Source organism: Ursus americanus, chromosome 28, assembly GCF_024610735.1.
Source record: "Ursus americanus isolate L20-20 chromosome 28, mUrsAme1.1.p, whole genome shotgun sequence".
In the NCBI taxonomy this organism is placed as follows: Eukaryota; Metazoa; Chordata; class Mammalia; order Carnivora; family Ursidae; genus Ursus; species Ursus americanus.
In genome coordinates, this window is record NC_142154.1 from 12,231,953 (window position 1) to 12,259,586 (window position 27,634).

At 43.4% G+C, this 27,634-nt stretch overlaps 1 protein-coding gene across 2 annotated transcripts in view; it reads left to right on the top strand.

Moving 5' to 3' along the window:
* Nucleotides 1–1,734: 1,734 nt before the first annotated feature.
* Nucleotides 1,735–27,634, top strand: part of MCTP2 (multiple C2 and transmembrane domain containing 2) — a 242,000-nt gene continuing 216,100 nt past the window's right edge. For both annotated transcript variants that reach the window (XM_045812980.2, XM_045812981.2), the window contains exon 1: nucleotides 1,735–1,870. The gene's annotated coding sequence lies outside the window, so the exon portion shown is untranslated. The remainder of the gene's footprint in view (nucleotides 1,871–27,634) is intronic.

Genomic DNA, 27,634 nt, shown 5'->3' on the forward strand with positions numbered 1-27,634 from the left:
GTTCACTTAGTATTTTAATTCCATTGTATTATTAGTGGGCTTCCAAGGTGTGGCGGTTATATCTCCTATTTACTGCTCCTTCCCTCCTTCCTGTATCCTTCAGTCCCCCCAACCCCACCCCACTACCTTCCCTGTCTAAGGCAGGAGAAGCAGCCTGCGAGAAGACCACCTGTGGGAAAACCCAGATGTGCCATAGGCTCTGGGGACACTCCTCTGACTCCGCTAACTTGTTTCATACCTTCAGGCCAATGGTTTCGTGGTTCTGAGGCTCATTTTCCTCATCTTAAGCCAGGAATATTATGAATTGTTTCACAAGTTTGTGAAAATTAAACGTGATCCTGTGTTGCAGGCCAAGCCCAGAAATCAGTGAACAGTGAGCTGTTCTGTTCATTCACTGGGAGCTGCTACTTTAAGTATTCTTTGCATGAAGAGGGCAGCTCGCTTCGCCCAAGTTCTCATGTGTTCTAAATGCTTTTCCTCCTGGCCCCCAACATTTCTTATCCTACTACTATTCTCATTAGACAACGTTTCATAAGTGCGGTTCATGGGCCAGGACACTGCGGTTAAGTACTTTATGAAAAGCACTTAATTATTTCTCAGAATCCATATAGTAGCTATTATTTGAATCCCAATTTATTAAAGACAAAATGGAAATTCAGAGGCATGAAGTGAACTCTCGGGTTTATACCACCAGTTGCCAAGGCAGGACTTGATGAAGTCTCTCTGACTCCAGAGCCTAGGCTCTTAACCACCAATTACACCAATTAAACTCTCCAGCTCACAGGCCACCCACTCCCACAACCTATAGAACGCCAGGTCTGTCCCACACCCAGTTTGGCTCCTGTAACTCTCTTGCATCTAATTTCTGCTGTTCCGTGGGGGTGGCGGGGTGTGTAGTTCTGACCTTCCGGGAGGCAGGGATCATTTCCCGCGTATCGCGTATCGTACCTCCTCCTGAACCACCCAGCGCCTTGCAGGGCAGACTCGGTCGGTACACAGGAGACAAGGGCTCCTCAATGGAAGGGAAAAGAAACTGACCAGGCAGAGATCAAGAGCAAATAAAGTGCAAGAAGAGTACAGCAGGAAAAGGAGAGGAAGGAGGAAGAAAAAGAATTCAAGGGAAAGGAACCAAGGGCAAATATTTGCTGAACGCCTTAGTGTCAGTCATTGGACCTAAGGATCTCTAAGGGTCTCTGAGTAGAAGTATTCAGCGCGCTGGGTACGGAAATCAGCCTAATGTTTCCAGACCAGGAACCAAGGCTCAGCAAACAGAGCTCAGCGCATCTGGGTGGCACACAGGGCAGGGGTTTAATGGGGTGCCTGGTTCTGGTACCTCCTGCCAGGGTCAGAGCGGTAAAAACGCAGGTTGCGCTCTCCCCACTGATCCCTTAGGGAGTGATGGCACAAAGGGGGCACTCCTCTGAGTATCCGCGAAGACACGTTACTCAGCAATTGTAAGTTTGCAAGTCACACTTGTCCTCTTTCCTCACTTTGAACTCAGCTCCCCTAGTCACTGCCAGACTGCTGGGGCACATCTCCCTCCTCTTTCGAGCCAAGCCAGAAGAGTGAGTTACGAGCGATCTCTTCCTCTTCGCCCCGCCCGGGCCCAGGGGCTGCAGCCGGCGGAGCCAACGGCAGCCGCGGCCGCGCTTAGGTGGGAGGTGGCTCCAAGGTGACGCGCGGCCGCCTCCGCCCCCTGGAGGCGGGGCTGGCGAGCGGGGGCCGAGGAAGTAGGACAGCCCGGGAGGTGCCCCCGCCCTCGCCGCGTCCCAGCTGCTCCTGCGCGTGCGAGCTGCGGCCACGGCGGGTCCCGGCAGGTGAGGGGCGCGCGCCGGCTCCTCGGCGGCCCCGGGGACGTGGCCTCGGACAGGTGAGGGCGGCGCGGGGCTCACCTGGCAGCGCGCGCGGGAGGGGCGCTGGGGTAGCCGCCGGCTCTCTTCCGGGGCGGGCGTCTGCTTGCCACCGAGGTGAGGCGCTGGGGTCCCTGAGGGTCGGGATGGGAATTCAGTGGAGCTCCTTCCCGGGAGCTGCGGGTTCTGGAATCCAAAAGGTGTGCCCAGGACGGGAGGCAGAAAGCCGAGGCGGGTAGTCCTGGAGAGCGCACGAAGGGCGGGCAGCTTGCTCCAGGAATTCTTGGCTTTTTAAAGGACACATCTTTGGTCCCCTTGGGGCGCAGTGGAGTTAGTCACCGCCACCGCCCGGACTCTTTCTGCAGAGGTTAGCCCCTCATTTCTGTGGGATTTGATGTGCTCCCTTCGTGGAGACCTGAAGGTTCCACTTTGGTTCCTAGCGCAGGCGTTTGCGCAGCTGCACAAGAGCGGAGAGCCTTAGGAGACTCGTGTAGGTTACAGAGTGTCTTCAACATTAAAAAGAAACCCCAGAAAACCAAAAAAACCCAATACGGTGATAGTGGTGGTGAACTTGAGAGGCGATTGCTTCCGCAGTTAGTTCCTCAGCGCCCGGTCCGTTTATCAAGCAAATGGGGACGCCGATGGCTTTTAGAGATGGTTGAGTTTCCATAAACGGGTTAGAACATCTGCAGGAACTTCTGTGCGATGGCTGAGGGTTTCAGCGGCGTGTAGGTACTTACGTAAGTGTGGACTGGAAGTTACATTGCCAGGGGCCACTTCGAGTTTCCAAACAGCTTTCAGGTGAACCCTGGCACTTTACAAAAACCTGCTTCCCAGCACACTGGCAGACAGGTTTGTCGATTATGATTTCCATTGCATTCATTTTTCGCTTGGGTCAGCAGCATTTCAATTCAAAAAATATTTGTTGTATGCCTTTTAAGGAGGAACCCCTGTGAGAATCAGGTTGGTGTGCTGTTCCGTAGCACAGGTGTTGATACAAAGGGGCGCTTAGGGCACTCACTCCGCACAGGTGGGTATTCAGAAAGAGCAGTGGCAGGGGGGCACCTCTTTAATCTCTGGTAATAAGCCTTTAAATGCAGGGAGAATGTAAATCTTTGAAGAATATCCGTCATTAGCCTAGTCTGACATCCAAACGGACAAGGACAATCAAAAAACCATCCTCAAGATAAGGTTATTAAGAATCCATTCTATGCCACCCACCATGCTGGGCACTTTATCTTGTTGGTATTATACCAACACCATGTAGGTATTATACCCCCCTGCACAGGTGAGAAACTCAGGCAGAGAGGAATCCAGCAGTTTGTTGAAAGTAATTAGCGGGCTGAGAGCTGAATGTGGGTACTTCTGAGCACAAAATACATGCTTTTTCACTATTCCATGGTGCTGTGAGACGTATAGTGTAAATCTGGCAGATTTAATGGAAAATAATTCAAATGTATTTTCCTAAAACAATCCACGTCAGCTAAAGTGACCATGATGAATAAATTGAGTATTGCTTTCATTCTCTTTGTGTGGTTAAACTATGACCAGTCTGGGGCAAGAGGATGAACAGCCATTTTTTTAAAATATAAAGTTTATTATGTGTCTTCCTTAACATATTTTTAAGGACCCAAGATATCAAGAGGCACAAATCAGTAAAACTTTGTAGGTATTCCTTGCGTACTACACATTGAAGTAACAGTTATTTTTCATATTATTCATATCCTTTAACATATTTCAGCTTGATTCCATATCTTCCAGATGAATAGAAAACACCATTGTCACCTAGAAAGGACTTTGTGTGTGTGTAGAAATCTATAATCATGTATGAATATACATAACATTTGTTTTAAAAGATATATCTATTTTTCCTTAAATCTGTCTCTAGAAGTGTAGAGAGTACTGCAGTGCACTTATCTGGGAAGGAATCCTAATATTCCTAATTTAGCCTTTGAGCGAATGATCCATGACAACTCGTAATTTCTTTAAATTCCTGTAAACCACAAAAGTGATTTTCAAACTACAATTATACTGTATAGGATGAGAATGAAAATAGTCTTTAGCATTTTAAATATTTCCTGACATGGGGAGCACTTGCTTTCTTAAGCCCTCGCCGTGATTACTAATAATTGTTAGTGATTACACACAGAAATTGAGGGGGTTTCATAATTAAATTATCTTACGGTGTTGGGAAAAAAGTCTCTTTTTGGGTGGGGGAGAGGCTTTTTGCCTGTGTTGGGAGGCTCAGGTAGGATATATTCTGCCTGGGCTGTGCCTGGCACAATTTTTATTTTCTCTGTCTTCATTTGAGAGTGAAACCGACAACACACCTTGAACTCCTCTTTAGGAGTATTTGAAATCCTGCCTAGAATGTGTTTGTAGAAGTGTGATTGGCTTGGTTAAGATGCTCTAATCGAGGGGCTGAGAGTGATGAATGAGAGAAATTTCCAGAAAAGCTAAAGGGCCAGGGAGCGGAGTATGCATGAGATGTGAAATGGGCAGATCTAGATTTTGTGACACCCGAAAGGCAAATGATTCAGGGATCCTCTTTAAGAAAAATCATGCAAAATTAGTTACGAAAGTGAATGCTTCAATAGAATGGAAAAAGAAATGATAACCGTTTGCTGGAGGTTTCTTTCTCTTTCTGCTGAGATCTTTTTGGGCAGTTTACCAGAAATGCTTACATAAAAATGCTTCCTGATTGCAACCCTCTCTGCCTGAGAACACTGAGCATCTCCTAGCAGCTTGTAGCACTCATAGAGGCCTCTGCCAGGGAGAGGCCAGAAGCGAACTCTCCATTATCGTCAAAAAGTAAGAGGCCAGTTGTGGCTGGAGGCAAAGGACTCATGGCTCGTTGAGCAGAGTAGAGGTTGGTGGCTGGGGTGGGAGGGATATTCGGCTTATCGGGGACTCAGGGCATTTCATATCTAGTGAAGAGTCTGGAGGGGAAGGCCCAGCGCTGACTTCTAGGACCTTCTACTTTGCTTGGCTCTCCAGGGATGCCTTTGGCTGTTGGCTCTCCCAGCTCCCATGCTACCAGTCATCATTTAGTGAGGGTTTTCTATGTCCCAGGCACTGACTATGGTGAGGTCCTTTTTGCCAGGGAGCTCCTTGCCTCATGGAGCTGATTTCAGTATGACAGCACAGTGTCATAGGTGCTGGCCTGGAGCGTGGAGGGCTGCTGATGGGCTGAGTGGAGTTTGGAATTGTTGGTGGAGTTACCAAGATGAAAGAGTCCAGGGAGGGCATTCTAGGTGCATGAAGGGCTGTAGAAAGCCAGAGATTGGACCCACACACTCTCCTCCATGGATGCAGTGAGGCCCCTTAGTGCTTCTCAACATGTCCTTCCAGACCAGCTGAACCCGCGTGACTGGTTTTAAGGTATTAGAAATGGATATTCTCAGCCCCCATCCCAGACCCTCTGAGTTGGAAGCCCTGTGTCTGGGGCACAGTGATCTGCATTTTGAGAAGCCTTCCGATCGTTCCAGTGTATGCTAAAGTGTGAGACCCACAACTGTTGGTGTTTCAGAGAGCTGGTAGGGCGTAGACTCCCCTCCCTGGGGAGATGGTAAGAGGGGAACGGGATTCATACTAATGCTAACATATCATGATTGTAATATGAGTATCATCTATACCATGATCTCTGACGTGTATTGAGCACTCAGATTGTACTCAGGTGTTGTGCTAAGAAATAGGAACTCTTTTGGGGCACCTGGGTGGCACAGCGGTTAAGTGTCTGCCTTCGGCTCAGGGCGTGATCCCGGTGTTGTGGGATCGAGCCCCACATCAGGCTCTTCCGCTATGAGCCTGCTTCTTCCTCTCCCGCTCCCCCTGCTTGTGTTCCCTCTCTCGCTGGCTGTCTCTATCTCTGTCAAATAAATAAATAAAATCTTTAAAAAAAAAAGAAAAATAAAAGAAATAGGAACTCTTTTAATCATGAATACAGCCCCACAAAGCCGGGCTGTTGTCACTTCCATTTAATACGACAAAACGGAGGACCAGAGAGACAAGGGTATTATCCCTGGGGCACACGACTGGAAAGCCATTCAGCCGGGATTCAGGCGCCTTCCCTCTCTTCTGCCTGGGAGTGTCTTGGCTGTGTACAGGCCCTTGTAGGAGAGGCTGCAAGGCCGACTTTGAGACTACCTGGAATGGCCCTTTTTTTTTTTTTTTAAGATTTTATTTATTTATTTGACAGAGATAGAGACAGCCAGCGAGACAGGGAACACAAGCAGGGGGAGTGGGAGAGGAAGAAGCAGGCTCATAGCAGAGGCACCCCTGGAATGGCCCTTTTTAACAATCATTGTCATTTGCTGACCATGTGGGTTTACCAGGTTTCTCTTTAGGGACAAATGGCCAGATGAGAGAGGTAGAATGTTGTCATTCCGGGGTGCCTGGGTGGCTCAGTCCTTAAGCGTCTGCCTTCAGCTCAGGGCGTGATCCTGGGGCTCTGGGATCGAGCCCCACGTCAGGCTCTTCCCATGGGAGCCTGCTTCTTCCTCTCCCACTCCCCCTGCTTGTGTTTCCTCTCTCGCTGGCTGTCTCTCTCTGTCAAATAAATAAATAAAATCTTTAAAAAAAAAAAAAAGAATGTTGTCATTCCCTCCTAGTGGGAATTTCTAAAGTTTCAGAAGCAAATGGACACAATTGCATATATGTGATTGAGTAACATGGAAGTCGCCCTCTTCCCCGTCATGATTATGGGCTCATATGGATTCCCCCCCTGGGTGGAAGGTGGCCTTGTTTTGTAATGTGGGTTTCATCTGGGTATTAGCATGGGGCCTTTCTTCTAAAGCCCACCTCCCTGTCCCGGACACAGAGGGCTTGAAGGTGATGGTGTGTTTGTCCACGATGTCCTGGAAGGTATCTAGAAGAGCTGTGCTTTGCATTTTCACAGGTTTCTTTTTTCTTTTTTTCTCTCTGAAAACGATTTTTCTCCACACTTCTATGTATTTTATCACGGAATACCGCCATCATTTCAGGAAGCATGAAAAAAATACAGCTATAGATGTGAGGACATGTGTGAGTGTGTCTAATGGTGGTTTGCTTTTGGGTGTGGACCTCAGGTTACTGAGTCTTTGCTTCTCCTTCAGAGACATATGCTTAGACAAACATTAATTTGAGCGTAGGGCAGGCAGCAGAATTTAATTCTGGGAGTGCTGGCGGTCTCAGCCATGCATTCATGCATCCGCATGGTCATTTGTCGCCTGCCTAGTTGTGCTGAGTGTGAATGTCAGGCACCGGAAGGAGATACAGAGGTGGCTGGACAGATGTGATCCCAGAAGACCAGTAGGACAAACTTGCTCTGCAGTGCTGTGGCTGAATGGAGTCAGATGCCCTAATTCCTGCAGTGAGTCAGCCGGAAAGGAGTTTAAGAAGTTATCTTAGTTCAGGAGAGAGGTTGTAGGGCTTGGCTTAAGGCAATAGAGAAGCAGAGGTGTGTGAGGGTTTGAGAGATTATCTGGGAGATTGCGTAAGTGACCAGGTAGATGTGGGTGATAGGAGAGAGGGAGGACTGGGGCTGAGGTTTGTGCCTTGGGCCCCTGGGTTGGTGTTAGCACCACAAGTCAGGACTAGATGGTTTTCAAAGAGTAAAAATGAGTTTCGTGGACATAGTGAATTTGAAATGTCTGGGTGACTCCAAGACAGAGGTTTGGGTGCATTGAATAATGCAGCAGATAGCACAACTGAATAATTCAGCGGACTGAGTAATATCAACAAATGAATAATGCTGTCTCCCAAGGAGAGGGTGGAAGGGAGAAGCAGGAAATGTGGGCATTTCTCCCGGCGTCAGCCGGGTAGGCACAAGTTCCAATTCCGTTGATGTGAAAGGTGAAAAAAGTTTACTTCTGCTCATTCTTGAGAGGGTGGAGATAAATTTTCTGCTCACTTTGGCCTGTCACATGGTTGGTAGCCTGAGATCTGGCCCGTGGGAGGAGGGTGGCAATATGGAACAGCTAACAAGGGCTGGGCGGAGCAGGGGTGACAAGGGGCTTGTTGAAAGCTTGTTTGCAGAATTGGAGCCCATATAATTGTCATAAGGTAAAATGCTTGCCATCTTTCCCCTTAATCAGTTATTTTCACTTGTTAAAAGTACTCACTATACCTATCATAAATATTAATATCATATTTATTATATATTTATATATCATATATATCATATTTATTATAAATTAATATGTATCATATTATAGCTATCACATGAATTATAAATTAACTACCTGGATCATCTTGTAGATCATACAGATTGGCCAGTCTGCTTTGTAGATGCTGCTGATACCAATATTACAAGATTAATTTTTGTACAGAATATTAGGTTTCCTTAGGTGCTCAGGGTTGAGCTGAAGTCTTGTTTAAAACCTGTGTTACAAAGTGGTTGAAATAAATAAATATGTGTTCTTTTATCCAAAAGCTATTAACTGAGCATGTGTTATGCAGAGTATGTGCTAGAGTTTTCATTGTGAATCAGACCGATAGCTTCCTGTCCCCTGAGAGCTTACAGCTAAGATGGGAGGTCGGACAGCTTAACAGGTGCCTACAAGAAAGTGTGCTGTTTGCTAAGGATAAGGCACAAGGTGCTGTGGGAGCCAGGCGGGAAGGGGCAGCCTCCAGAGGCCGGGCTGCCTACACTTAGCAGGACTGGTTGGCTGGAGTCAGCCAGCGGTGGGCAGAGATCCCCCTGCGCAGGGGGCCCAGCACCGAGCAACGTTTGGAAAGAACAGACAGGTTTTCAGAAGTTGATGGATGGATGCTTTTGAGGAGCTAAAAGTTTATGATCAACCTTGTCCATTAAAAGTCAGAAATACGAGAGGTTGTGATCTGGTCAGGAAAAACTAGAAAAGAAAGTATTACACTTATCTGTGTGACTGTTACCACGTTCAGAGCCAAGAAGCAACTGAGGTGACAATATAAAAATAAAACGAAACCCCAATCAGACCGGAAACAAAAATAAGGATTGTGAGGATTATGTGATGATTTGTGTTTTGCGTGGTGATTGGGAGGGGACTATTTTTCGCATCCTGAAAGATGTTGGTGTTTAGTTTGAGAACTTCGTTTATCGGAAAAAGACACTGTATTACCTGGGCTGCAGTAACCAACATCATTACTGTAACAGTCTTGCCTAGTGCACAACGTTACGTAATTATTACATATATACGTTTCTAGTCTGAAAATGGCCTTCGGGATCGGTTCTTCCAGATCCTGTTGCTCCTTCATGAATGAGCTGGGCCCCGAGGTGCCCCAGGCTTGCTTACCTTCACCTGATCAGTCTGTCAGGTGAACGTGTCTGTCTCTGTCCTACAAGGACGCACTTCACTTGAGCAAGAATCCTTGCCTGTTGCTGGAACAGGCCCTATAATGAACTGTCTCCGTCTTCTCTAAGTCTATGTGTCACTCATTTTAAAGATTTTATTTATTTATTTGAGAGAGAGAGAGAGAGCACGAGTGGTGGGGAGGGGGAGAGGGAGAGGGAGAAGCAGACTCCCCACTGAGCAGGGAGCCTGACTCAGGGCTCGATCCCGGGACCCCGGGATCATGACCTGAGCCGAAGGCAGACGCTTCACGGACTGAGCCACCCAGGCTCCCCTTGCGTCACCCTTCTTACTTATTTCCTCTCTGGTGTGGTTGTCATACACTTTGTTCCTACATAGTTGAGTGTTTTGGATATTGTAGGAATCTTTGGCAGAAGTTGCTTACAGCATTTTAGGCCTGTCCAAACAGGCAGAATTTCTCTGACATTTCTTTCTTTCTCTTAAATCTATTTGGGCTGGCACAGAAATGTTTTAGCTTTAGCAAGGAATGAGAAAGAAAGGAAACCCAGGAACTTTCCTCTGTTAATATTTGAACCAGAAGACATGGCAGAACTGAGAAGGCCCATGATAAATTGTTTCTAAACATCATGAACTATTTATGTGATTAAAAATAAAAAGTTTGAACAGGTCGGTGCAGCCCTGGTCATTAAGAACAGATTGGTATTTCGTTGCTTTGTTAACTGCTTCCTTTCCAACTTCCGGCTTTGGGTCAATTTCTGCCTTTATCGCTGTGAGCTCAAGATCATAATGTGTAATTGAGCACTTAGTTTTTGTGTTCATTGCCAGTATGTGCCTTTTCATTGACAATGTTTTTTCTTTTGGTGGAAGAAGTTCTTTTGTTTTCCCTGGTTTATAGGACATATGGACTCAGTATATGTCAGGATATATTTCATTTCATGTGCCAGCTCCCTGGCACTGCTGAGCTTCTCCTAGGAACCTTATTCTCAGGAACCGTGCTGGGTAGGAGTCATCCCCATTTTAGAGATGAGGACACTGAGACCCAGAAAAGCCATGTAAGTTGTACCGGGTCACCCAGTTGGTTGGAATTTTACTTTTTTTCCCCCCTACTGTTCCATCCCCAGCCAGGGCTACTGTAACCATTCCGTTCTGACTTATTTTTTGGGGAAGTTGTTTAGCCCCAAAACCAGGGAGTCTCCAAGACCCATGACAACTAAGACACTAGGTGTTTCTTGGTATCGTGGGTTTGGAAGCAGCTGCTCAGTGTATTCCCAGGCTGAATGCAGAGTTGAAACCCTTCACCGCAGATTCTGCTTTAAAAGCCACATCGATAAAGCTTTGGAATCCTGCTAAACCCTGTTCTGGAGATGGATTTGGCAGGATCTTGATAAATATACCACGTTAGAGCAATTTCCTGCCAGAAGATTGTGAGTACATGAAGCTAGATGCTCTGAAAAGGTCTCTGTCTTTCATCTGACCCAACTGATGCCTTAAACACGTAATTGTTATCATACATTCGTGTAGCAAAGCAAGCAGTCACGTAAGTGTAAACGCCATGGTGAATTTCATGTGAGAACAACCCCGTGAGAACAACTTCACTGTGTTTTTATGCTTTTTAAACTGATGTCAGCTTTTAAGTATATACAGATGTTGACATTTTAAAACCCAGATAAAATTCTCGTGGTGCTGTTGATTGGATCTGGGTGCCTTTTTTTTTTTTTTTTTTGCTATTTATTCATTTATAAGTATTAAGCCCAAATGAGATCTTTTAAGGGTCTGCAGTGTACAGATAGGGTTGGGATATTCTGGTTGATGTGGTCTTGGAGAAGCTAGAGTTACTTCTGCTGAATGTTCTGCTTATCCCCATGGGGACTTCTGAGATACCTCTTGGGAACCTTCCTTTAATCTAGATAGAGAGTCTGCGTTCTCTTAGAACACGGAAGCAAATTCAGAATACATATTTCGAGCTCTATTCATTACACTTCCTCTCGGACTGTATTTTACCTTTCTGCTGAAGCTGATTTGGTGGCCGTGGGAAGCAGCAGGATATGACCAAAGTTGCCCAGCACCTGTCCTCATGTTCACCCATCACAGCTTCATGTGCCTTTGAGTAGAGCACTCATCAATGTTGTCTGTATTCAATCCAATTCGAAGTCAGTCTCTTACAGGGGCGCCTGGGTGGCTCAGTCAGTTAAGCATCTGACTCGTGGTTTCAGCTCAGGTCATGATCTCAGGGTCATGAGATCGAGCCCCATGTTGGGGCTCCCTGCTCAGCAGGAAGTCAGCTTGAGATTCTGTCCTTCTGCCCCACACCCCATTCACACCCCCCCCAGATAAATACATCTTTAAAGAAAAAAAAAGGAAGTCAGTCTATTTCATGATATGCAATGAATGATGAGTTTGTTGTTGTTGTTAAACTATTTTTTTAATGTAAATTTTGCTGAGCAATTCTGGATGTCTTGTTGGTATAATTTTGGTAGTGTCTCTGGTTTGTAGTAACATCCTGAATCTAGCCAGATGGAAAGCCTGCCCTGGCTATGAGATTTTTTTGTTGTTTTATTGTTGTTGTTTTTTGCTAGTGGCTGTGGGTTAGAGCTAATTGTCTTAGTGCTTATAAATCTTTGGTTTTATGGCTGCTTTTAAGATTACATGAGAAAGCATGTATGGAATAGTGTAGAGCAAAACTGCTTTTACATACACACATATATTCGCACTGTATGCTGCTATAGGAATATATTTGTTTTCTGTTAATAAGCACCAAATACATACTAGGGTTTCCGCTACAGAGATGTCTAGTCTGGGCTGAGTAACTTTTCATTGCATCCCTTTCTGCACAATTACAATTTCCTAAAGGCATACCTTGAAAAAATATTGCCAGGGTTAATTGGAGGCTGGGATAAGAGGGCTTTTTCTGTAGTCTTTAAAATGTCACTTAAACAAACTCATCCTCGGACGTGAGAATATTAATACTTTGCATTTGTTCAACTTGGTAAAGCTTTTAAAAAGTCTTGGTATTTATTTCCAGATTTTATCAGCCAAACATCTTCTCCATTTGCGATCAGGAGAACTAGTTCTTCAGCACATGCTACCTGAAACAATGGCAGAGAGGAAAGTGTCCCGAGTGTTTCTGTCCACTCAGTAAACCTTCCTGGAGGTCACTGCAGATGGGGTGGGCATGGAGTGGGACCGCTTAAGACATCCTCCAATAAGACAACGAAGGAGGCTCACACTGTAGCTCCCTTGACTCACCATGACTCAGTTACTGGGAAGAGCCCCAAGTCTGGACAAACCCTGGACTCAAATATCAGTTCTGCCATTTGTAGGACTTCAGTGTCTCCAGAGCTCTGGTTTCTCATTTGTAAAGTGGAGTTTGCAAATACTTACCTGGGGGTGCTGTGAATATTAGTCATGATCCCTGCAGAGTCCCTTGTGTATAACAGGTACTTTATAAATTCCTGTTATTCCAGGAAAAGAGGGAGTCTGGGTGCTTGGCCGTAAGCAAACCTGCAGACTTTGGAGAAGCGAGTGTCTACAGTGTTACTGTAGCTTTTCCCCAGGAATCAGACACCTCTGCACTGTTGGTGTTTGGCTCTATGTTGCCTTCTAACCAGAAGAATGAGAAAGGAGAGGGTAGAAAACATGAATGGGAGCTGGTACTAAATTGCAGAATTTCAGTTCAAAAATTAGCTTGAGACAGATTATTTTATTTTATTTTTTTTGGAGACACATTTTAGGGAGCGATAAAAATTGCCTAACACCAGTCCATTTTACCCAACGGGAGGCTCTTATTTGTAGAGTTGAGACACTACCTCCGTCTTTTTTTTCTTTAGATTTTTACTTTCACTTTTAAGGTGTTTTTCCTTTTGCATTTTTAAGTAAGTCTTGACGTTAGAAAGCTGATATTGGACATGCATGCATTGATTGTGTGCTGGATTTAGCATTTTCTTGGTGATTATAGTATAATTTGATGAAAGCCCAGCCATTCCTTGGGGAAACCAGACAATGTTTCCTAAATATCTATGGACGAATTAATACCTTGGAAGGTTGACTTTGGAAGGTGACACCTAATGGCTTCATTGGGTTCACAGCCTACATTTCTGATTGCTAAAAAAGAGAAGAAAAAAAAAAGTATTGATTCGCTAAGGATTTCGTGTTTAAATGGAACAAGGGGGAAAACAAAAGTAGTGTCTGCTTTCCAAAAGCACATCTCCGTGGAGAGTCAAGATAGATCTTCCTGAAAAGATGATTAGTGGCACCGTCTTGGGAGCAGAGAGGATTCTAGAGGCGGGCGAGTTCTGTTTGGACTGAGAAGTGGAGGGAAAATGGGACTTGAATCTGGAAGGATGGGGAGTAAGTGACCCTCAAAGTCTTGTAGAGGTCGCTGGGGAAAGATCAGATTGTTTTCTTTTTTTTTTTTTTTTTTTAAGATTTTATTTATATTTAGAGAGAGCGTGCAAGCGAGAGTAGGGAGAGGATCTCAAGCCGACTTCAAGCTCAACTTGGAGCCCCACTCGGAGCTCAGTCCCACCACAGGAGACCATGACCTGAGCTGAAACCAAGAATCGGAAGCTTAACCGGCTGAGCCACCTAGGCGCCCTGAGATCAGCACGGTTTATATCTGTTCCTCTGACACTGCATGGCCTCCTGCAGTTTTGCTGATAGGCTCTTTACAGTGCTGCCCCTTTTAGGAACGGAGACTGTGCACAGGAAGTTAGGGGACAGAGATAGAGGGACAAGGTGGCACAGAGAACAAGAACATGCATCTGGGCTGCTAGGCTTGCGTGTGGCCCTGCGACATATTCACTGTGTCACATCGGACAAGGAGCTTTCTGTGCCTCAGTTTGCCCATCAGTGAAATGAGGCTTCTGCTGGGATCTGCATTATCAGGTTATACGAATTAAAGGACAACATACCTAACATTTCATACGTGACGCGCTATGGTGAGGAGTAGCTGCTGCTGCTGTTCTGGTAAACATTGTCGGTGGGAGGCTCATTTTAGCTTTAAAGAACTACAGTATGTCCTGTTTGCTGGTCCTAATAGAGCCTAGTGATGCATCATATTTAAAAACTCATTCTCAGCACTTCAAGCTCAGTGGGGAGATTTGTTTTGGGTGTTTCAGGGTTGCTCCACACCTTTTTCTAACGGGTAGTCTATGAAATGAGTTGCAGAGCACATGCCATGAGAAACTATAGAACATTGGGAAAGTTCATTTGGGAATTATCAATTGAAGCTGTCATAGGATTGTGTCCACTTCATTGAGCTAGCCCTGGCATTGATGGAATCCGAGAAGCAGGGGGAAAAATCGATATAAGCTTTTTAAAAGATAGATGGTTTTAATATTGATAACAGTGTTCTTTACCTTTTCATTTGAGAGATGTGGCTGTAATGGAATGCCACATAAATACTGATGTGTACTGACTGCATCTGATATGAGTAACCCCTTGGGGTATTGAGACAAAAAGTTCAGTGATCTGGGCAAATGTCACTTTAATGCATCACTAACAGGTTGAGAAATACAGTCTTCAAATAAACCATACTTCATATGAGTGTAGGAAATACCCTTTAATCTGTATTCTAAAAATCTTTTAACCCACAGACGAGGAGAGACTTGGTCGTGTGTGTGTATGACTTGTTTTAATTCATCTGTGGCAGTTTTCTACATTTGCTTCAGATGTTTGGATCAGTTTGGAGGTGATTGAGGCATGTGTCTTGGAGATCTCACCTGTTGCCTTTTCTCCTGTTGGGGACACCAGCTGTCTCAAGACTGAAAAAGGATCTCAGCTTACCGAAATCCAAATGTTGATGGGAGGAGAGAACCGTGGCTGGCCGTGTAGCTTTGCAGTCATGCCCCGTTCAAGGGCCCATCAGCCCTTGGTGGAGAGTTTCAGAGATCCCCAGTTCTGTGGGCTTCTTTCTTTGCTGGAGTTCAAGGGCTTCGCTGGCAACCTCTTGACTGTGACTTTGTGAAGGTGATAAGATAAGTAGATCATTCCATTGATGAAATGATTGGGGAAATCCAGAGGGGAGGCTCGGGCAGATAAAATGAGCTCCATCCTCAGAAGGCTACACCTAGGCTTCAAATGAGGCTGTGTTGTCATTACCGATTGAATCTGCACCCAGCACATGAACCCCTCCCACACCTTATCACAGAGCAATCAGTATATTACCCAACAATAGTTATTTAATAATGAAACATTTATTGAAAAGCTTAACAGTTGTGAAACTTTTTTGTGTTGATGGAATATACTGGTCTCTCTGCTGGCTTGGAGTTCTGATAAATTTTCAGTCCTGATAGTAGAAGGAATTGCCCTCTGAATGAGTTCATTCATTCATTCTGTTCAAACTAAACTACTGTGTACCAGGTACTGTTCTAGGTGCTGAAGATGCAGGGGTGAGTTAGTCACACACATCTCCTCAGAAGACTTAGTTATTGGGGGTGGGAGTGGATAGGAGAGACCAAATAAACCAACTAATGAAACAGTTTTGATCATGAAGGCCATGATGAATGTCAGGTGTGACAGGAGATTATGGTGCAGAAGTGCAGTTTCATACTAGAGGGTCAAGGTCAGGGTGAGGGTAAAGGTTAAGGTTAAGGTAAGGCTCCTGGGACTCCTGGGTGGCTCAGTCGGTTAAGCATTCGACTCTTGCTTTTGGCTCAGGTCATGATCTCAGTGTCGTGAGATCAAGCCCCATATTCATCTCCGTGCTGGGCATGTAGCCTGCTTAAGATTCTCTCTCCCCCTCTCCTTCTACTCCTCCCCAGCCCCACACTCATGTGCACGCTCTCGCTCTCAATCTCAAAAAAAAAAAAAAAAAAAAGGTAAGCCTCCCTAAGGAGGTGATGCTTGATCTAGACCTGAAAGAGGTAGGTGTTTGATCTATAGGGAGAACAGATTATATCACTAACAGGTTTGAACCAACAAAACAAAATCCCTAGACCTTCACTCCAAATGTTTGCTGTACCCATTTTTTCCCTCGTTGAGGGTTGCCACTTTCTCCTTCACGCAGGTGTTACTGTCAGACCTGGTAGGACTGAACATCATGGAAAGGATGGCCTCTCCAGGGCGAGGTCTTCACTGTGGGTTCAGTGAGCCTTCCCCCTTGCACACAACCCAGGTCGACAAAACTTTGCATCCGGCAATAGCTTCTGTTTTTACTTGCTGCTTACACTGGCTGGTCAGGTGAGCCCAGAGCTGTGGCTAGGCTTCCTTTAACTTTCCTTTCATGGGTAAAGCGTATGTAATTTCATGTGACACTTTTAGCTTTCTGCAAATGACACACTGTCCTATTCTCACTTGGTCAAGATTCTACCCACTTGTGTCAAGACACCTGCTGGTAAGAAGAGCTTCCTCTTCTTTCATTCTGACTCTTTTCAACTATGGATTATTTTTAGCCTTTTCCTGTCAATTACGAAGCTTGAACTGTATTGAGTATTTATAGAAAATGAATTAAAGCAGCCAGTGAGGCTTTGCAAAGGTGCAAGTGTCTGACTCAAAAATCCTTTATGCTCTGTCACTGGAAGCTCATTCAGCAGTGTAGATCCTGCCATAGTGGCTTGAGAGTACACAACAGTATAATTTGGCCCTTAGAATAGAAAATAATTATAAACCAGCATTACTACTTTATAGGAAAGCAGAAATTTACTAAATAACATATTAAACCCAAACCTAGATGCTCTTCAAACACTTATGTAGATAGATTATTATACAGGTTGTTTTCCCTCTGGAAGTTTCTGTTCTGTATGGAGACAGTAAAATGTGAAAACTTTTAACTGGAAATAAGAATTCTAACAACCAAATAACAGATCAGATTAAATAAATGTCTGTCATAATTCTCTGACACATTTGCACCAGGTGAATGAAGTGACTGCATTCAGTTTTAAGAATTTATTTCCAGGGGCGCCTGGGTAGTGCAGTCGTTGGACGTCTGCCTTCGGCTCAGGGCGTGATCCCGGAGTTCCGGGATCGAGTCCCGCATCGGGCTCCTCCGCTGGGAGCCTGCTTCTTCCTCTCCCACTCCCCTGCTGTGTTCCCTCTCTCGCTGGCTGTCTCTCTGTCACATAAATAAATAAAAATCTTTAAAAAAAAAGAATTTATTTCTAGAGTATTAATTCTAAAACTCTCTACCTGGACTTTTCTATTGTGGCTGTGGGACCAGAACTAATTAGCTATGTCATGTTTTGAGTTGCCAAGGCCTCTTGAGTTGATTGTTCTAAGGAAAATCATAGAATACTCTTGATCCTTGGACAGGATCTATGTTTCTGATATTAGTGGCTAGACAGAGATAGCAATTCATTGGTCTGGAGCCACTGTTCCCTTTTCTGAAGCCTAGGGCAGATTTTCATGCTGATAACATCACGTTTCCCACTGAGCCTCAGAATCATTTGCAATAATTGCTCTACAGGCAGCTGCCATCCTTTGATCCGAGCTGGCCATCAGAAATCCAGTTGTCAGCCAAGGTGATTTTGGATTGAACTTTTCCTTTCTGTTGGAGGAAAGCAGACACACACACACACATATGCAAAATACCAGTGCACACATCACTTTTATTTTCATATGCATTCATTGGACAAAATGACATGTCAATACCAAAGGGAATACAATTTTTAAAATTAAGAAAAAAGCAAATATTCTCTGCTTTGAAAAAACTGGCCATTAAAAGTTTTTCCATGTTACCATCTGCCTAGTTCATACTTACACATCATTATACAGTGCTATAAGCAGAGTTTAGGTACAATTTTGTAGTTCGTCTTCCATTTAAAATTATAAATCATTTTCCGGGTGGCTACATAGCATCAGAGAAATACATTTTAACGGCTGCCGTAAGATTAGTGGTTCATTCTGTCCACAATGCATGTAAATCTGTACATCTCTGGAATAGTATTCATTCTGCGCTAAATTTTCTAGGCTTGTAGTATGTTTACATTTTACATTAACCCAATTGTCATCTTGTACAACCGTGCAAAAACTGTCTATTCTTCACCTGCGATCACGGACTAATTTAACATTTCACATCGTGAGCATGTATTGGGAGTTAGTATAGAAGCCTGTGAACCATTATTATGGTATGGATTTTCTTTAATATACTCAGAATCTAAAAACACATTAAGGTAAATCACTGGGCTCTCCAAGGAACTAACACCGTGGAATAACCTTGAAAACAACTTTATCTAAGTGAATTTATACCTTACAGTGGGGGACTGAGAGTTGTTTATTTTTCCTTTTATTAGCTCAGTGAGGGTCTTTGTATCTCAGTTGTTTAATTGACATGAACTCCACAAGGTGAAATCATTCAGAGAACAGTCCTAAAGTTAAGGGAAAAGTGGCTCAAAAGAATACATTTTGATTTTTATGCTTATTTATAGAATTCAGTGTGAAGGGACCAAGATAGCACAATCGACAACACAGCCCAACAACTCCGGGGCAAAAACGATCCATTCTAGGAAAAAAGCTGTCTCCGTTGTGTTATTAAAAGTGAATTGGTGTCGAATATTTATAGAGTGAAAGGCAGTAGAAAATGTCCTCATAGTCAAGTTTTAGCAAATATTTTATCCAAATGAGAAGCCGTATATTGATATTTATATAATGACATAGAAGGATGGCTATGAAAAATGATTTGAGAGTAGTGGCTCTTTGACTGCTGGTGTATAAATCTGTGGAAAGTTCACATATGTGTTTAGGCTGGAAACATCTCTTAAAAAATCAGGACAGCTCCAGCCCTGTGCTTTCTCTGTCATGCCTCAGCCCCCACCTCAGCTCAGCCTGCGTAGGTCTTGTTCCTTTTTTGACACCTGTGGCCACCTGGGTGTTTTGACCCTGTTATAGTAACATATATATCTTATTATTTTACCTAATGCAACCTCTTTTTTTTTTTTAAAGATTTATTTATTTATTTTAGGGGGGTATTTGGGCAGAGGGAGAGAGAATCTTAAGCAGACTCCACATTGAGCACGGAGCCTGATGCGGTGCTTGATCGCATGACCCTGAGATCGTGACCCATGAGATCATGACCTGAGCCAAAACCAAGAGTCAGACTCTTAACCGCTTGAGTCACCCGGGTGCCCCTACTGAATACAACCTCTTCAAGGTACCACTTTATAAATCCATATGGTTACTCCACCGTGGCTTAAAAATCAGTTTTCTAACTTATGTAAATTTTGTTTTAAACATTGGTAAAATAAACATAAAATTTATCACCTTCACCATTTTCTGAGGGCATAGTTCAGTGGTATTGAAGTCCATTCACATTGTTGTGTAAGCATCACCACCACCCATCTCCAGACCTGTTTTCATGTTGCAGAACTGAAACTCCGTACCCAAAACAGCCATTTCTCAACTTTCCCTACCCCCAGCCCATGGCAACCACCATTCTATTCTCTGTCCCCATGAATTTGACTACTCTCAGTTAGTAGAGTCATATAGTATTTGTCTTTTTGTGACAGCCTTATTTCATTTAGCATAATGTTATCAAGGTCCATCCATGTTGTAGCATGAGTCAGAGTTTCCTTCCTTATAAGGCAGAGTGATATTCTTTTATATGCATATACCGCATTTTGCTTATCCATTCATCCAGTGATGGACACCTGGGATGCGTTCATCTTTGGCTATTGTGAATAATGCTGCTATCAATAGGGGTGTACAAATAGCTCTGCAAGTGCCTGATTTCACTTCTTTTGGGTATATATCCAGAAGTAGAATTGCTGGAACATATGGTGATCTAATGTTTAATTTTTTAAGATTTATTTATTTATTTATTTATTTATTTATTTATTTATTTATTTATTTATGTGACAGAGAGACAGCCAGAGAGAGAGGGAACACAAGCAGGGGGAGTGGGAGAGGAAGAAGCAGGCTCCCAGCGGAGGAGCCCGATGTGGGACTCGATCCCGGAACGCTGGGATCACGCCCTGAGCCGAAGGCAGACGCTTAACGACTGCGCTACCCAGGAGCCCCTAATGTTTAATTTTTTGAGGAGCCATTACCCTAGAGCCTGTACCATTTTACTTTCCCGCTAACAGGGCATAAGAATTCCAGTTTCCCTCGATCCTCACCAACACTTACTATTTTCTGATTTTCTTAAGATTTTACTTATTTACTTATTTGAGAAAGAGAGCGAGTCCGGGGAGGGGCAGAGGGAGAGAGAGAATCTCAAGCAGACTCCTCGCTGAGTGTGGGGCCCGACTTGGGGCTGGATCTCACGACCCTGAGATCATGACCTGAGTCGAAATCAAGAGTTGGATGATTAACCAACTGAGCCACCCAGGCGCCCCTGTTTTTCTTAATAGTAGCCACCCCCATGGGTATGAGGTGGTTATTTTATTGAGGTTTTGATTTGCATTTCCCTAATGATTAATGATATTGCATGCAACTTCTTTTTAAAAAGTTTACTGCAGGTGCAAGACACAACCTTTTTCCTTGTCATTGAAAGACAATTACCTGGCGAATCAAAAGCTCTGGGCTTTAACCTTATCTCTATCCTAATTAGCCATTTGACCTTCAGTTCTATTTAACAAATTTTAATTAGACCTCTGCCATCCAAATAAGACATGAAAACGGTAACTTAGAGGGAAACATCAATTGTAAGATTTTTGAGGGGGGTGTGTCTATGATTAAAATCTGAATTTTGCATATTTACAATGTCCACTTATTTACTTTTACATGTCTTCATTTATGACTTTAATTTTTAAAATTTAGCCTATCTTAATGAAATGATACTGTTCATTCATTGCATCTTCACTGGCATATGCTTACGGAGTATCTCTTTCCTCCTCACAGCAGAGCATCCTGAAAGGGTGTCTCTTGTCATATCTTTGCTTCCTGCCTTCCCAACTTGCTGCCTTCTAGTTCCTGTGTCGCCAAGGTCTGTGCAGCCCTCCCAGTAGCCAAAAACCATGGATGCACTTCTGCCTTCCTCAGTCTACTTCTGTCAAGTATTGAGATGGTTGCTCACTCCCTCATTGAAACTTCTTCTGCTTTCAGCTTCCTTGATCCTGGTTCCTTTTCCTCCCTGACTCTCTTGTGTCCGCCTGGCCAGTCCTTAGTGTTCATGAAGAGTTGCCTTTTCTCTGTGCTTCCACTAAAAGTCTGTGATACCTGTAATTCTGTCCTTAATCCTATTTTCTTTTCACTTTACACACTCTTGGGAAGGGGAGGGATGGTCCTATCTTCCTCATTTCTATCCCAGACCTTGTTCCTAAACTCTAAACCTGAATATCCAGTTGGGCTATAGTCTGTCTCAACTTTGGTATTTTATCAGTCTTTGAGCTGAACACATTCAACATGGAAATCATCTTGCCTTCTGTAAATAACTCTTGTTCTTATTTCCCTGTGTTAAATGGAGTTCCATTAGATTCCTTGCTGCCCAAGAAACCTTAGACATTTACCTTTGCCTCAGCCCTACCCTCCCAACACATACAATAGTAGATGACATATTTCAGCTTCTCCATCAATCCCCTAATCTTCATCCTAATTACTATTCCCTTGGTCCAAGTTCTTACTGTGATAGGTTGATACATCTCTTGTGTGTTCCATTAGCATCTCATTCTTAACACCTCGTAGGTCATACCACCTTGTATTGGAGTTGCTTTATCTGCCTCTCCTACTGAATTCTGAATGCCTTGGGAGAGTAAGTAGTGTGTATTTTGTTCCTTGAGCCTAGGGGGAGAAAACACATACCTTCGTTCCCATTGCACTCTATTTTTTTTAACTCATAAAAAATATGAGCAGTATGATAGTCCCTTGTCTTTTCAGGTTATAGATCTAATTCTATTGTAATATTCATGCAATTAGAACCATTGAAGTCCAAAGATGGAAAAAAGGTTTCTCACCAGCTTAAAAAAATCTGGTGTTGTTCTAATTCAGTGGTGGGGCTGAAACCAACATCTGCTTTTAACGTGTCTCTATATGCTCTGGAGCACACCGTTTACTTTCACCTTCAATGACTCAGATTTTAAACTGTATAGATCAAGTTTGCACGTGTGTGGACAAGGAGGTTGGAGCCACGGTGGGTGACATGATAGAAAATTTTGAATACCTCGATGATGGATTAGTGTTTTCTTCATAGGGTTTGGATCTTCTTGTAATTCTTTTCTAAATTGCTTCTGTTTATTATTGCTACTTATTTCACAGGATAGTTAAATCCCATCCCTTTTTAATTAGCCTTTGTCATTTTCTGTACTGTTTCCCACTGTAATGCACCAATAATTATCACGTCCAGGGTGTCTCTTTGGATTTTTTAATTCTTAATAGAATTATGACTGACTTACCCCGAAGAGAGATTTGATGATCCCCAGTTAGGGATGACAAGGTAGTCTGTAGGTATAAGCACAGATTTTGTGGTTATAGAGAAAGTGGTTCAAATCTTCACACTGCCACATATTAGCAGACAAGATGCTTAATATTTATAATCCTTGATTTCTTCTCGTGTTCATTTTATTTTATTTTTTTAGAGAGGGGGAGAGACCGTGGGGTGGGCGAAGGGAGAGAGGAAGAGAGAATCTTAAGCAGGCTCAAAGCCCAGCAGGGAGCCTAGATGCAGGCAGGGCTGGATCTCACAGCCCTGAGATCATGACCTGACTCGAAATCAAGAGTCCGAAGGTTAACCAGCTGAGCCACCCAGGTGCCCCTCCTCTCATATTTAATAGAGTAATTTTACTCACCTCTGTTGTGGTTTGAGAATTCGAAAAATTCATAGACAAAGAGTTCAGTGCAGTGCTTACCCATAGTTACTACACAACAAAGGGTCACAAGTTCTCACCCATAAACAAATTACCCACTTGAATTGGAAATTTAACAAATGTGTCCAGTGTGTGATTTCTTGAAGCAATAATTTCATATGTGGGTGAAATTGACGTCAACACAACTCAACTATACAAATGTTAAGAAAACACAGATTTTATATTCTGATAAATACTAAGTTACAGACATATTTGTTGGATGAATGAATGAATTTAAACTGTCATGCTTGCCCTTATGAAAGTAAGGCTTTAGTTTCTAGCCCTCTATATTAAATGGATTCTCACAGCCTTAAATGATTGATGATTCTTTATTTAGAAATGAATGACTTTGCCAGAGAGAATTTCCAACTCTGTTGCATTGCTTGTAACTTCAATAATGCCACTGTATTATTTCTCTAAAGCTTGCAGTTTTCAGATGGGTTTAATCTGAAAGTTAAAAAAAAAAAAAAGGTGTTATGCTTGGGAACGGTCAATGAATGTGGTGCCAGGCTTGGCCAAACTGGAATTTATGGACATACAACTTTTTAGAAGTCTCCATTTGGGACATCAGACACATTGTTCCTTTTTCCCCTAACGACAACATTTGGTAGATTATTATTGATCAATACTTTTAAAACTAGTTCCTAACTTTTTGATCTTACCACTACACACTAATTTGCTTGGTGAGATGATCAGTTTAGTCAGGACTGTTGACAGAAATAAATCAAATATATCTTTAGGGACGATAGCTAAGTTTCAAGTTTTGTCAGGCAGGTACTTTGGAGACCTACCAGTAAAAAAGGAAGAGCTCTTTAGAATTGTTACTATTTTTAGTAGAGAGCTGGCTTTCATCTCTACAGCTAAGATCTTTGGTATTAGAATCCATTTAATATAGAGGGCTAGAAAGTTAATTTTTTTAGCATTTTTGTTTTTGCCAAGCTCTTCTCACCATCTGAGACAATAAATACTTTAATCATTATTTATTTTATTTGTACCTGTTTTTGCCAAATAGTGAGATAAAGACCCCCAAGAATGGAGACTGCTTGCCATTGGGAATCCTGGGGTGCTTTGGTAGGAAGGAGTGGAGAAGGGCTCTGGGCTTATGCAGGATAGTATTTTTTAAAAGATTTTATTTATTTGAGAGAGAGAGAGAGAGAGTGAGCAGGGAGGAGAGACAGAGGGTGAGGGAGAAGCTGACTCCCTGGCTGAACAGGGAGCTCAATGCGGGGCTCCATCTCAGGACCCTGTGATCATGACCTGAGCTGAAGGCAGATGGTTAACCACCTGAGCTCCTCAGGCTCCCCTTGCAGGGTAGTTTTAAGTCAGGACCAGGCGAAGCTGGGACCAGCTCTCTACTGGGCGCTGTTCTGAAGTACCTATTGGGTATCCCAGTAATCTTTGTTCAGGAGGCAGGAGGAATACAGTGCATTTGGGGGGAACTGGTCTGAAAGAAATCATTTTCAAAAGTAGTTGTTTGAAAGCTCTAACATGATCTGGGGAGACATGTTTTCTGCTGACATGCAGCTGGAATTCACTGTTAATGGTCACAGTATTTTTGGTCAGGATGACTTTTATTTTCTCAGATGTCCTGAGAAGACTTTTTTTTTTTTTTCTTCCTCCGCGCTGTCCAGAACAGTTCCTGACATATGGTAGGAATAAAATACACATTTCCCTCCCCTACCACCCCATGTCTGCGGAATGAATAACAACTTTTATTGATGACACACTTGATTGTCCTTAAGCTGTTCCTGTACCCAATATGCGACTCCTTTCAGCCAGAAATAGAAATCCCAGTAAATACTTGCAAAATTTGCCTGGCGTTGTTTAGGTTGGGAGGCTTTGATAATGTCACAGGTGCATATCAGGAAGGCAACCTGTCTCAGGGATGGGTGTCTTTTCTGTGAGTGTGATTCTCAGCGAAGCAAAGGACCTCTTTGTAAGGAAGTGTAACCTTCCTGTTTTCTTCTTTCCCGAATGGATGGAATAGGCAGTGTAATGTAAAATGTGGTATAGGGTTGGCATTTCCAGCAGGGCTATGGATCCACTCTTATTGACATCTGAATGGCCAGAAAGCTAAAAAAGGAAAAAACAAATAGCAAATGAAAGTCCCTTTGATCCTTTACTTCTGGCTGGTCTCCTTCAACTCTTGCTCGATATGGGACAGGCTCTCCACAGCAGCTATTGTGATCCTTTAGAAACACAGAACAAATCAGATCTATCCTGTGACCAACCTTCACCTCTCCATCCTCCCTGCTGCCTTGGCTTCCCCGCTCACTTAAATCTAAAGTCTTGGGGCGCGTGGGTGGCTCAGTTGGTTAAGCGCCTGACTCTTGATTTCAGCTCAGGTCATGATCTCAGGGTCCTGGGATCGAGCCCTGCGTCAGGCTCCTCGCTCAGTGGAGAGTATGCTTCTCTCCCTCTCTGTCTGCCCTCCCTCCCCCAAATAAATAAATAGATCTTAAAAAAAAAAAATCTAAAGTCTTTGCTGGCCCCAGGTCCCTCTCTGATGTCATCTCTTCATACTGTCTGCCAGATCATGTAGTCTGGCTATATTGATCTCTTTGCCATTCTTAGGATACGGGGAGCATGCTTCTGGCTGTGGGGCTTTGCATGGACTCCTCTCTCTGTCTGGAATCGTCTTCCCCAAATAGCCAGGTTTTTCCTTTTGTCACTTAGGCATCTGCTTCTATGTTACCACTTCCTCTGTGAAATAACTCCGTATGCCCCCCACACATATACAACCCTACAGGAACACAAGCCTCCAGGAAGCAGGTCCCCTGTCTGATCTGGCCACTGAATTGATGAGTAAATAAGAGGTCAAGTCAGACTTGGAAAGCTGATCCTGGGAGTTAATTCAAAAGAGGAACTTTCAGAATTTGTGATAGATCAGACCAAATTTCAACCTTATCTCCTGTACATTTTGCAACTGTAACAGTGGTGTACATTAACAATGACCTGGGAGCATCCCAAAGTAAAGTCATTTTGTTTTGGGGAACATCACCACTGAAAGGTTACTTATGGTCTTTTCTGCATATTGACCTTTCCTTGTGCTGCAGGGTCATGAGAGTTTCTGATCCATGTCTGTTATTCGTGAAGTCACAGCTAAAGCAAGACTTCGGTTGACGAGATTTCTCTAACCCTGCACTATGGTAAATGGATTTATTTTAATGTTGTGACTTTTATTTTCTGCTCTAATTATGAATGACTCCTCTCTCAGAGGAGATGCAAATCTTTTTTTCCTACCTCTGCCCCATCACCTGGGTCCACAGAGAGGCAGCTGTGTCTACTTTTGAAAATGCAAATGATATGAATGGTTTGGAGGAAGCAAAAGGAAACAGTGCATAATGTAGTTTGTAAGTGTTAGAGTAAACTTGAGACAAATGAGATCATTTGTTGAAATTAATGCTTAATGGATTTCCCTAGAGAAACTCCCTTTAACAGAGGTGACAGCAGTATTTACCGAAAACCCTATTTGAATCACACTTCCTTTTTTTTTTTTTTTTTTTTTTTTTTTAAACAAGCATCTTGTGTATTTAACCTTGTCTGGGTTGTTTTATGTTTGTTACCTGATCCTTTTTTTTCTGAAAGAAGAGACACAGTTCTGAAAATAGTCTTTGCCTAAAGGGGAAAAGCAAATTCTTTTCTTAGTATTGTAATTTTTTTTTCAGCAGGATTTAATTGTTTAGGTGCTCTAGAAACGTTCTCTTCATGTTCTTTTGATCATACAGCCTGTGAGCAGATAGTTTTTGAGCAGACACACCCAATATAAGTTTACATATTTGCTTATAAATTATGTACATGTACTATGTGCTGATATTACATGTATTATTAAACACTCACCAAAATAGAAATTAAACGGACACATTAGATCCGTCTGAATGGAAGTTCCAATATTTTCTTTGCCTGTCCCAGGGTTGTCCCGGACGCTCCCTGCGGCATGCTCAGTCCACCCTGGCAGACTCCCCTCCCCACCACCACAGCCTAGAGCACCTCATGGGCTTTGCCAGATCTCAGTAAAAGTGCAGCATGAAAAGATGTCCAAAATCTGCATAGGGAGGCTGGAAGGAGAATAATTTGCTGAAGGTTCTGAAATAAGCTCATTGAACTCTTAATTCTTCAACTTCAGAGAGAACGCAGTGGGGAGGGGTTGGGAAGTCCAAGCTGATGTCATAGGAACACTTAGGAAGCTATTTTGTCTATCCCCTTCAGTGCGAGTCTTGATAGGTTTCACTACGGGGGTGTGACTCAACCACTATTTAGGTTGTTATGTAACCTACACGTAGCTCCCTTTCTAAAATCCCCAGTTCTGAATTCCAACAAAGAAACCTGGCCTAAGATTTTCATAGAAGGGATGGTATAATTGTGCTGCTGTTACTTCTAATTGGAAGCCTGGATTGCCCTGTGCTTGAAGTTCTTGCTGGAAGAGGATTTTGTAAAGGGTGCTTTTGGAGTGTCCTGGTTACTTGTGAAGGCTTACTGAAGTCTCTGCTGTAGAAAAGAGTGTATCTGCCCTGATTTGATCACTTGTACCAGTATTGCCATTTATACTTTGTGATTGGGCAGAACAATAGATTATTCTAGTCTAACCCTCACGTACCATAATGCCCTCCTTACTGCTGCATAGTTGGCTCTTTCCAGATTCCATGCATTTGGTGAGGAGCCTTCTCACCTCCCTGTTCTTTATCCTTCTAAACCCTGCTCTTCCCCTTTGGCTAGTCACCAGCTGGGTCATTTGCTTTAAACACACATAAGAATATATGAAAAGATTCTGCCTCCACCTCCTACACTTCATCTGTGAGTC